The sequence below is a fragment of the Podarcis erhardii genome, assembly GCF_964252035.2.
Source record: "Podarcis erhardii genome assembly, chromosome: 6".
In the NCBI taxonomy this organism is placed as follows: Eukaryota; Metazoa; Chordata; class Lepidosauria; order Squamata; family Lacertidae; genus Podarcis; species Podarcis erhardii.
In genome coordinates this window covers 94,054,238-94,067,176 of record NC_138510.1, presented here as the reverse complement: position 1 = coordinate 94,067,176, position 12,939 = coordinate 94,054,238, and positions in this window count along the sequence as shown.

Genomic DNA, 12,939 nt, shown 5'->3' with positions numbered 1-12,939 from the left:
TTTTGTAGTATAAGGATGAAAAAGTTTTTTGTTGTTGTTTAATGCTGGAGGCGGTTTGATGGCACTGCCTGCCCTCTAAATACACTTACATTTTCTGATCAGAGGTGGGCTGTAAAAGATAAGTTGGGCTGGTTTTCAGAATGGTTCATTTCGAACTACAGAACATCTGTTGGGGTGGGCACTTACTAGCCAGTCCCGAGTGCATCAACAGCCTTAATCCACAGAGTACTTTTGTGAGTGGGTCTAAAATGTGAATAGTGGTGGTAAAAGGAGCAGGCTGGGGAGAAAGGATGGAGGATGAAGAGATGTACACAGATACATAAATGCATAATAATAATAATAATAATAATAATAATAATAATAATGAAGAAATATACTCGGAGTCGAAAGTGGGTTTCATGCTCTTTATTCAGCTCATAGTGGTGAGGAGAGATGGAAGTTCCCCCAGAATGTCTGCTTTATATACATTATTTACACAATGGGCCCCACATGATTGGCTAATTCCAGGATTCTCCTGTAGGCCAATCAGGTTGCGGATTCCCTTCCACCTGGAGTTGGATTGGGTGGCTCCTGCAGACCAATCAGACTGCTGCATTCTGGGTCCTATTGTTCTAGGACCAATCAGACTGCTGCATTCTGAATCCTCTTGTTCTAGGACCAATCAGACTGCTGCCTTTTGGATCCTATTCAACTCAGTACATAACAAATAATATATAAGATAGCCTGCTTAATGCATGAGAGAGTGGATCTGGATTTTATATCACTTTGCCATATAATGATCTCACTTTGAAGTCCAAGCCTGACATGGATCTACAACGTGATCCAAGGAAAGGACTTGCTAGTAAGAAAGCAATATTTGCTAAATGCAGCTGGACCTTGTTCAAAGTAAACACACTTTGTCAACCAGAGTTTGTAGAGCTGTTAGGAGCTGGAAACTGCTTAGCTGGTTTTAGTGAAAAGCCTTATTTCACTGTTGCTTCCTGAACTCTGCAAGAAAGAGCCTGCTAAAGATGTTTGCGTTAGGTTAAAGGCCATTCAGACTTTAAGATGGAGTTCACTCTGAACGTTAGTTAATAAGTAATATTCCGCTGAGGAGTTTAGTATCTGCTACTTTTGAACCAGATCGCATCTGGACTGAAAGTCGGGGAAATATCCCTGAGGAAATACAGAATACATCTATTATTTTAATATGTAATTTGTAAGATTATCTATGTGCCCTAAACTAGGATATCAACTGGTGACAGACATGTGGAAAGTTACTCATTTGTTTTTCCTCTACAGTTCATCACTTTGACTGAAGTCAACCAAGATTTAGCTGAACCACCAGTCAGTCACAAGATGTACTTCCTCAATTTAATAACCTTTTGACTAATTCTGCCTCATCTTGTCTTTGACAGGGAGCCCATAGAACACAATGGGGAAAGAACGCAAGAGAAATTCCAAATGAACAATTTGCTCCAATCAAGTCTAAGCACAGACTGGTTTTCTAGGGCCAGATTGCACCTCTTCGGCTCTACCTTTTCCTCGAGGAGTGAAATGCCCTAAAGGGGCATTATTTATGTCTGCAACAACTGCAGTCCATGTTTGGTTAGCCCAAAAAATGGAAAACGAACGAGGTCCCAACCAAAGAAGAATGGCAATTTGTTGACACAATATGCACAACTTGCAGGCTTAACATATGGAATCAGAGAACAAGAAGAACATACATTTAAAGACGATTGGAAAAGGTTTGTTGAATATATGGAAAATAACTGTGTACAGCTGAAGGCACTGGCAGCATTAAGATAAATTCAACAGTGTAAATAAGTTTTGATGGAGGATGGATTCCATTCCATAATAATGGAAAACCGATTGGTATAGTTTTTGTAAAATATGCAGGGATATAAGATATGCAGAATGAATCATGGAAAGAGAAGAAAGGAAGTCATTGATATCTTAAGAATGTAAAATGTCTATCTGAAATAGTAAAACAAAAAATTTAATTAAAATCATATTTAAAAAATAAAGAATAAAGGGGCAGTCAGCTTGCTTGGAGTCTTAATCTCCTCCTTTTCTCCTTGCAGCTCTCACTGGGAAAATTACCTGCACTGACAGGTGAACACTTGGACTTTGCAGCAGATACTTCCTGTCCCTAAATCAATACTTTGCAACAATTTATATGTGCATTTCTGAGGAGACAGAACAGAGGTCACCTCGTTTTTGTATGGAACATGTGTGCAATTGGTCTGAAATATCTCAAACTGAAAATGGTACTACTTTTGCCACAGGGAAGACTAGGTATCAGAACCCATCCAAGGCATTTTGCCACCTGAGGCAGAAGCAGCCTCTGTAAAGATGAAAGAGCGACTGGATACAGCCTGAGTAGGCTCAGCTTTCTAAGAGTAGCCAGAAAGCAGTTTAGAGCAAGAGGAGAGAAAGACGCCACAGGCAGAGAGCTCTGTTAATCCTTTATTCCATTCTAGCTTATCATTTGCTTTGAAAGCAGAGTGTGTTTGAGTCTGTAAGAGGCAATACGACAGCCTTGAATCAGGGTCCTCTGCCCACCACGCCCCCTTCTGTACTGTCAAGAGACTCATTCAAGCCCATGGTGAAGCACTTCAAGATCCGACAAAGTACAGTAATACCTCTGGTTATGAACGGTCCTCCTTACGCACGCTTCGGATTATGAGCTCCGCTAACCCGGAAGTAGGTCTCCTGGTTGCAAACTTTGCCCTGGCATGCGGACGGAAACCGCACGTCAGAGGCGCGCGAGCAGAGGGAGGCCCCGTTAGCGAAAGCGCGCCTCAGGTTAAGAACGGTTTCGAGTTGAGAATGGACCTCCGAAATGAATTAAGTTCATAACCAGAGATACCACTGTATCACAAGACTTGGCTAGGTGAAACTTGGGAGTCTCAGTCTACGGCTACCTGATTAGGATAGCCAGGTGCAAGGGCCTATCTGGGCAGCGGCCGCAGCGCACTTGCTTTCTCTTCCATTTGAAGTGTGGCAATTACTGTAGTTCAGTCCATGGCCCACCTGTGGTGCTGGCTGACACTGGCACGGGATTGAGCAGCGCGGCCGTGGCTGGCACTGGTTTCTTGTTCTGGCAGCATGGCTCACTGTGACTCATGACAGGGTCAGGCCTGCTAATGTGCAGTGCAATCTTAAGGTCCACAAATAACAACACTTTGGAAGTCCCAAGTCGCAAGGTGGTTAGATTGGTCTCAACTAGGGCCAGGGCCTTTTCAGTACTGGCCCCGACTTGGTGGAACACTCTGTCACAAGAGACTAGGGCCCCGCAGGACTTGACATCTTTCTGCAGGACCTGCAAGACAGAGCTGTTCTGCCTGGCCTTTGGTTTGGACTCGGTCTGACACTTATGTTTCCCTCCCCTTATGGTCTTGATTTATGGGCTACTATTAAAATGAAGCTGCTTTTTAAATTGTATTTTAACTTCTATTTTAATAAACTAGTTTTGTTTGTTTGTTTGTTTGACCCCCCCCCTCATTATATTTTATTGTCATTTTATTGGTGTTAGCCGCCCTGAGCACGGCTCTGGCCAGGGAGGGCGGGGTATAAATAAAAAAATATTATTAAAGGTAGTCCCACTGCTGCTAGCAGCCATGTGGACCCATCTACCTTCTCAAGGGGTCTTTTGGTTTACCAGTCTAGAGTCCTTGCGCCCCACTGGTGAAGCCTAAAATCTGCATGACTGAAATTAAGCCTAAGAAGCCTTGCATATTCATAATTGTTCCTTACAATATAAAAAATAAAAATCCTTCCAGTAGCGCCTTAGAGACCAACTAAGTTTGTAAGAAGAAAACAGTGTAGAGAAGAAGAATAAAAGACTGCATGCACACGAAAGCTCATACCAATAACAAACTTAGTTGGTCTCTCAGGTGCTACTGGAAGGATTTTTTTTTATTTTGTTTCGACTACGGCAGACCAACACAGCTACCTACCTATATCTATAATTGTTCCTTGTTACTATTGCCTCTCCCTTTCCTCCCAAGTCTCTCAGAATTTAGAATGTAAGTTCCTCGGGACAGAGACCTGCTTTATTTGTGTAGCTTTATAAAGTCCCATGTACATCGAAGTCTATAAGAATTATAATAGCAATTACAATAGCAATACCACCCCTTTGGACTGCCACTGTTTCTGAGATCTCTATTTCTTTGTGTATCAAAATGGGATCTGGCTCCATATATGGTTAGCACATTGGTCTGTGTGTGGCTTTCTTTTTTTACGGAAAAAACCAAATCAACAAAATGTCAACTTGTTCCATCCGCCATCAATGGGATTAATGGAAAACAGCCACGTTAGAAGGAAGAAATTGATTAAACTACAGAAATCACATGAATCCCGTCCTCAGCATAATATTAAACCCCTCTATAAATAACTACGGTTAAAGCCATCATTCAGCTGGCATCTAATAGGAGTTCTGGCTCGGACAACTCGCCAGCTACCCATGTTCCCTCTCCTATGGCCAGGAGTGCCGAGTTCTTCAAGTTCTTTAATTTCTTCTGCCTTCTCCCTTGAGCTGTGTGCCAGCAGAAGCTGCCCCCCCCCCCTCTTGAGCCATATATTATACAGCCAGCAGGCAGGTACTAGAACAGCCATAATCTATTATTGAACTGTCACTGCAGGTCAAGGAAAACAGCTCCGGGTTTGCTTTATTCTTGGGAAACTGCCTTCCATCATCTGAGAACGTATCCAAGCTCTGCAGCGAGACTGAGGCAGGACATGGTAACATGACAGCAGGTGCAGGAATACAAATAGCACCCTAAGGGCATGATTAGCCAGTAATTTTTAAAAAATTGCTCTATGTCTGAAGAGTCAGGTTTCAGAGGTCAGGGAGTTGCGTCTCTGCCTTTTGGCATCGCTGAATTGCCTTGGCAGCACTCGCTGCCTCCATAGTAACTCCGACACAAATCCCTGCAGCAACTTGCATTAGGGCACATGTTCTTACAGCTCCCAAACTCGGGACCTGGAATCTGGGCCTAGAGATCTTGCTGCACAGGGTGCAGGCACCAGTTTGTTTGCTGTTCGGCACCTATTGCAAACCCCTCTGGAGCCAGGAAAGCCTCAGTCGTGAACCAGGTCAGCTACTATTCTCTTTTTTTTTTTTTTTTTTTTTAATAATAATTTTTATTGATTTTACAACATAAACAAAAAACAAAACAAACATAATGCGACTTCCCCAAACCTCCCCTTCACTGCATCCAAATTTCAAAATTTTTAGCAATTCTTCATCCCATTTTTATATTTAATTCTCTTTAAAAAGAGTTTCTGCTTTATAAATTTCGATTTATAGCTGTAATTCTTAGTGTCCAATCCCCTGACATCTTAACATTCCGAAATTTTACAACAATTTTTAAGATAGATTTTAAATTTTTTCCAGTCCTCCTCCACTGTCTCTTTCCTCTGGTCACGGATTCTGCCGGTCATCTCTGCCAGTCCCATAAATTCAGTCACCTTGGTCTGCCATTCTTCCAGAGTAGGTAGTTCTTTAGTCTTCCAATACTTCGCCAAAAGGATTCTTGCTGCTGTTGTTGCGTACATAAAAAAGGTCCTATCTTTCTTTGGTACCAATTGGCCGACCATGCCCAAGAGAAAAGCCTCCGGTTTCTTTACAAATGTCCACTTAAGGATTTTCTTAATTTCATTATAGATCATTTCCCAGTAGGCCTTAATCTTTGGGCAGGTCCACCAAAGGTGATAAAAAGTTCCTTCACATTCATTACACTTCCAGCAGTTGTTATTGGGCAAATGATATATCTTTGCAAGCTTGACTGGGGTCATGTACCACCTATAGATCATTTTCATTATGTTCTCTTTCAGGGCACTACATGCCGTAAATTTAATACCTGTGGTCCATAACTGCTCCCAGTCAGCAAACATAATATCATGACCAATATCTTGTGCCCACTTAATCATGGCTGATTTAACCGTTTCATCTTGTGTGTTCCATTTTAGCAGCAGATTATACATTCTAGACAAATTCTTAGTATTGGGTTCTAGCAATTCTGTTTCTAACTTTGACCTCTCCTTCTGAAATCCTAGTTTTCTGTCCTGCTTAAAAGTTTCATTAATCTGGTAGTAATGTAACCAATCTCGGACTTTAGGTTTCAATTTCTCAAAACTCTGTAGTTTCAGCTTTTCACCATCATATTCTATAATTTCACAATATTTTGGCCAGTCTGTATCCATGTTCAATCTTTTTACCGCCTTAGCTTCCATTGGTGACAGCCACCTGGGGGTTTTACTTTCAAACAAATCTTTATATCGATTCCATACATTATACAATGCTTTCCTAATAATATGATTTTTAAAATTTCTATGTACCTTTACCTTGTCATACCATAAATATGCATGCCAACCAAAACTATTATCATAACCTTCCAGGTCCAGAATGTCTGTATTCTCAAGAAGTAGCCATGGTTTCAGCCAGCAAAAAGCTGCTGCTTCATAATAAAGTTTTAAGTCCGGCAGGGCAAAGCCCCCTCTATCCTTTGCATCAGTCAAAATCTTAAATTTAATTCTGGGTTTTTTGCCCTGCCAGACAAATTTAGATATATCTTTCTGCCACTTCTTGAAACAGTCCATCTTATCTAAAATTTGCAATGTCTGGAACAAAAACAACAATCTCGGCAATACATTCATCTTAATTACAGCAATTCGGCCTAACAAGGAAAGTCTCAATCTTGACCATATATCGAAATCTTTCTTCACTTCAGCCCAGCATTTCTCATAATTATCTTTAAATAGATTCACATTCTTAGATGTTAAATTCACCCCCAGATATTTTACCTTTTTAGTAATTTCCAAACCAGTTTCTCTTTGAAAACTATCTTTTTCCCCCACCGTAAGATTTTTTTCCAACACCTTTGTCTTGTGTTTATTCAATTTAAAACCTGCTACCTGACCAAATATTTCAATAAGTTCCAAAACTCTTTTTGTACTAGTTTCTGGCTGTTGTAGTGTCAAAACTAGGTCATCTGCAAATGCTCTTAGCTTATAATGTTTAGTTCCGACCTGTATACCTTTAACCAGCTGGTCTCTTCTAATCATATTAAGGAAAACCTCCAGTACCGATATAAACAATAGAGGGGAAATTGGGCATCCCTGTCGTGTCCCTTTCTCTATTGGAATTTCATCCATAACCATACCATTTACAATAAGTTTGGCCTTTTGCTCAGAATAAATTGCACTTATACCATTTTCAAAGTTCTTGCCTACCCCCATTCCTTGGAGATTCCTCTTCATAAAGCTCCAACAAATATTGTCAAAGGCTTTCTCTGCATCCACAAAAATCAAAACAGCTTTTCTATTTATGTCAGTTTCCAAAAGTTCTAGAATATCTATAATATTCCTCACATTGTCTGACAAATGCCTGCCTGGTAGAAAGCCTGTTTGGTCCCTGTGAATCTCCTCTAACAGCACTTTTTTGAATCTTTTTGCTAGAATGTCTGCAAAAATTTTATAATCCACATTCAAAAGTGATATAGGGCGGTAATTCTTGACTTGATGTTTCTCAGTTTCTGTCTTTGGTATAAGTGAGATGAATGCTTCCTTCCACGATTCGGGAGCCTTTTTCCCCTCCAAAATTTGATTGCAGACTTCTTTCAATGGTTGTATTAACCAATCCTTCAATACTTTATAATATCTCGCAGTTAGTCCATCTGGTCCTGGTGATTTTCCCAGCTTCATATCCTGGATGGCACTCTCTATTTCTTGATCTGTAATTTTCTCATTTAAACTCCTTCTGTTGTTTTCAGAGATTTTTGATAGTCCGTATTTTCCAATAAATTCTTCTATCTCCTGTTCATTTTTTGGCCCTTGTTTGTATAATTTCTTAAAGAAACTTTGAAAACAATTACTTATCTCATTTGGTTTATTAATAGACTTCCCATCTACTTCGAGTGATGTCACTGTATTCAATTTTTGTCTCTTTTTCAGTTGCCAAGACAGTAGCTTCCCACATTTATCTGCAGATTCAAAAGTCTTTTGTCTCATTTGTTTAATTTTCCATTCTATTTCCTGGTTCATCAATTCCATATATTGTGTTTGATAGAATTTTATTTCTCTTAATATCTCCTGGGATTTAGGCTTAGATCTCAATTTCTTCTCCCCTTCTTTTATTAGATTCCAAATTTTCTCTTTCTTCTCATTCTGCTTTTTCCTCTTTATTGAATTCTGTTGTATTAGGAAGCCACGCATCACGGCTTTACTTGCGTCCCAGATGATTCTTTTTTCTGTGTCTGATCTCAAATTGATCTCGAAGTAGTCTTTAAGTGTTTCTTGGGCCTTTTTGCAAATTTCCCCATCTCCAAAGAGAGTGTCATTCATTCTCCATCTAAAGGTTCCAGCTGTTGTCAGTTTCATTTCCATCTTGACAGCATTGTGGTCAGAGCAGGTCTTTGGGCAGATTTCTGTTTTTTTAACCTTTGATGCCAGATTACTAGAAATCCATATTTGATCAATTCTAGTCCATGTCATTTTTGCTTCAGAGAAGAAAGTCCCCTCCCTTTCCAGAGGGTTCCTAGTTCTCCAAATATCGATCAGATCCATAGTGTCAGTCAGGTCAAAAAAAGTCTTTGGTAGTCTTCCGTCATTAGATATTGTTTGTCTTTGGGCCTTATCCATGTTTGTAGAGACGACTCCATTCATGTCACCCATCATTATAATTTTAAAGTCCAAAAAGTCCATTAAAGTCTCATGCAACTTCTTGAAGAATTCAGCCTTCCCCTCATTTGGTGCATAAACTCCAACAATCAATATTTTTTCTCCATAAATTTGGATTTCCACTGCCAGGTATCTTCCTTGGTCATCCTTAAAGATCAATTTTGGTTCAAATTTTTCCTTGACATAAATCACAACTCCTCTTTTCTTGACTCTATCTGATGATATAAATTCTTGTCCTAATCTCTTGTTTGTTAAAAGTTTTCTATGTATCCTGGCAATGTGAGTTTCTTGTAAACAGATTACGTCTAGATGTTCCTTCTTTAATAAATGAAATACTTGGCCCCTTTTTCGAGGGTGGTTCAAACCATTGCAGTTCCAACTGAAGAGTTGCAGAGACATTTTGGTTACTGGGTAGACCTTCCACCGACTGCACCAAGTTGTTGTTCCTCCTCGGTCGGTGCTCGGTTCAGTCCAAATGATAGATTTGAGATGTCCGGTACTTCCTCCTCGCTGACAGTTCCTTTCTGAAGATCCTCTTGATTTCTTTCCAAAAAGAACTCTTTATCCTGGTTTGTTTTTATTTTAATTTTCTTCCCTTTGTAGCTAAAGGACAGCCCTTGTGGAAATTCCCACCTGAATGGGATATTATTCTTCTTAAGTAGATCAACTAGTTCTTTAAATTGAGATCTAACCTCCAAAAAGTATTTAGGAATATCCTTGAAGATTTGAATCTGAGAATTTTTAATGACCAAGGCCTTCTGGAAGTGTAGGTTCAATATTTTGTCTCTTTGTTCCTTTGATCCTAAGGTAATTAAACAATCTCTTGGCTTCTTCCCTTGCTTCCTGCCAATCCGAAAGGCTGAGGTTATCATAAATTCATCTTCCTCTCCATCTAGCTCATCATTCCAGAAGTCTTGAAATTTGTCTGTGAGGAATTCCCCGAGCTTGTCCTCTTCCTCTTCTGGAACCAGTCTTAATTTCAGATTCTTACTTTTCCTTTCCAGTTCTAGTAGGGCTAATGCTGAATCATGTTCATGTACTTTTTTTACAATAGGCGCAAACTTTCCTTTGGTTTCTTCAGCAGTGGACCTAGCACTCTCAGCTATTCTCCTTGTTTCCGTAGATTCTTGAACCAAACGGTTTATAGAATCTGTATTAGATGAAATTGTTGTTGTATTCAGGTCTAGTCTTGTTGTCAACTCCGTCAATTTCTTAGAGTTCTCTGTAGACTGTTTAGTGAGTTCTGCAGATTGCTTGGTAAGTACTTCTAGTGACTGATTTATTTTAAGCAGGGCCTGTGTCATTGACTCCATTGATGCTGCTGTTATTTTTTCTTGTGCAGCTGCTGCTCCTGATAAGGAGCCTCTTTTTTGAGCTTGTTTTTGAGCCTGCTTTGTTTTACTTCTTGTTGAAATCTCTTCTGGCGGGTTGCTCATAACTCAAGGTCATTCACACAGGAAAGTTGCAAGTGGAAAATCCCACTGGATACTCCGTAATGTAACTAAAGCCCTCTAGAGGAGGAAATTGTAACCGTCCAAAGGCACCCAGAACAAAGAAACAGAAAGTCCAAAGGCAAAAGTCCCATTAAAAGTCTTTAGTTTGTAGCACTTTACTGTTAAAATTGTAATCCACCAAAGTCCCGAGTATGTTTCAAAATAAGTCTTATTTTGTAGCCGCTGTCCTTTGACAGCTCACTTGACAGTTCCTTTTTTCAGGCGATCGCTGCTCCGGCAGCCTGGCCAGAAGTATCAGCAGCAGAGGTTTTTTATTCCTTATCCCTTTCTTTTGCAGGTTAAATTAATTCTGTTTCCTCCCCCCCTTCTCCTGCACAACAGGGGGGAGATCCTTTCGATGTCTGGTTTAATAAGAGTTAAAAGGAAAGTCCATTTAAACACAGCTTAGTCTTTTCATTGCTCCGTTAATCATGCAGTTCCGGGAGGCTGACTTCCTTAATTTTGCCTTCCCGTTTTCAGCCAAATCTTCTAAATTTTTTAAGTCCCGTCTTACTTTTGCAATCTTACTCACGGGTATTGTTGTTGCCAATCGTTGATTTCAGAAAGGAATCGGCGCTCTCCGTTAATGGCGACGCGGCTTCACTCCGTAAGCTGGGTAGCGATCCTCAGCACCGCGCTCACCCCGATGCCGCTCCGGAGCCTTTAAAAAGGCTCTTTCACGATGCCGGGGGGGCGCAAAGGTGCCCACCGAATCTCCTTGCTCACAGGCTTCAGCGCCTGTGATTTTAGGGGTCCCCCGCTTGCCGTAGCGGGTAAGACCCGAACTTACGGAGCAGTCCTGCCTCGGAGCTTGAGGCTAGGACCGCCATCAAACGCTGGCGCCGACCGGAAGTCCAGGTCAGCTACTATTCTCTCAGCCTTGGTGTCTCAGCCAGGTTGTTGTATAGATTACTGAGGACCAAACCACATGCCATACAGGGGAGCTGTGGCCAGAACTCTCATGAATAATGATAATAAAAATAGAAACACTCAGGTTTTGATTGAAACAATGGCAGTGCTTTTTTTCTGGAGGAACGCAGGAGTACGCATCAGTGGCGTAGCGTGGGTTGTCAGCACCCGGGGCAAGGCAAGTAATTTGCGCCCCCTAACCCGTGGATTTGCGCCCCCTAACCCATGGATTTGTGCCCCCTAACCATAACGGCCAGATGTTGCGCCCGGTGCGGCCGGCCCCCCCTGCACCCCACACGGTACGCCACTGGTACGCATAACCCTAAACTTTTTGTTTGGCCTTATTGAGGGGCAGTATTTCAGTATGAGTAGGAAAATGAGAGTACCCCTAAACATTTTTTTTTTAGAAAAGAAAGCACTGAACAATGGTATTGGGGAAAGAGTAATTCACCTTTTCTCTGCACCATGTTTCTGATTGAAATAATCCCTCAATAGCTACAATTAATTCCCTTAAGGGCAGGGGGAGATAGACACAATATAGGCAGCAGAACTTTGGTGGGACCAGTTTAGATCAAGTAAGTCAGGCATGGAAAAGGGTTGAGCTTACTCTCTCGCAATGCAACTACTTCTGTCTAACTTGGACTATTCAGGTCCTCTTAATCTCTGTGTGTGCGCATGGGAAAGAGAGGGAGAAAGAGAGAGAGAGAGAGAGAGATGTGGGGTGGGGGGATTCGGAACAAGAATCTCTTGTTTCATATCCGTATTTTTCCTCAGCCAGATAGTGTGCGTGAAACTCGTTGCCCATGCCAAATTCAACAGGAATATTGTTGTTCTCTCATGTACATCCGTCCCCAGGGATAAAAGGATGGGCTTGCAGAGTATGCTAACTACGGTATTAGTTAGGCTATATGAGCATGTGGCGGTAAGAAAGGAGAGAAATGACAGTAAACAAAAGCTACTGGAATAGATGCAAACATGACATTCATAGAGCTACAAAGCAGAGCAGTCAGAGCCCTGGATGTGTGAGCTGGGGCAAGAATGGCATTCCCACCACCACCCAGCATTAGTATAATGAGTCTTGAATTCTGGGTGGAAATCATTTCCCTGCAACAGATTCTCTTGCTAGAGGAAAGACAGCCCCCCTCCCCCCCCCCCCGTAATGGATGCACTAACTAATATGCATGTAACCCCTTCAGCAACTCCTGTGATTATTAAACATGACATGCACAATGAAACGATCATCTGCTAGGGCCGTTGGCTTTGAGGCGAATGCAGGAACATGCCATATCGATCTGGTAATATCCCCTTGGACAAAAGCTGTTATCAGGATGGGGCCAATAAGAAGCAGAAACCTGACCCTGGGCAATGTGGGGAGGGGATAAACAACCAGCTGTGCCCCTATCCAGGCAGGGGTAGCCTAACTACAATTGCCTATGTTCTGGTAACCTTTAGGTTAGATTACTGCCACACGCTGCCTCTGAAGATGGTTCAGAAATTTCGGCTGGTGCAAAATTCAGCAGCCGGGTTGCTCACCCCCCCAGTGCAAGAACATATTACACAGATCCTGGGCCGACTACACCAGCTGTCAATTAGTTTCTGGGCCCAATTTAAAGTGCTGGTTTTGAGCTTTGTTGTTGTTGTTTAGTCGTGTCCGACTCTCCGTGACCCAATGAACCAGAGCATGCCTTGGAAACTCTCACTTTCTTCTCAAACCTTCTCCTTTCTTATATCCATGGTGTGTTCTTGTCAAAATATTGGATTGGTTTGCCAGTTCCTTCTCCAGGTGGATCGTCTCCCTGCTTATATGCCGTATATGCAGAATTCATCATGCGAAAGGCTGGGCTGGATGAATCCCAAGCCAGAATTAAGATCG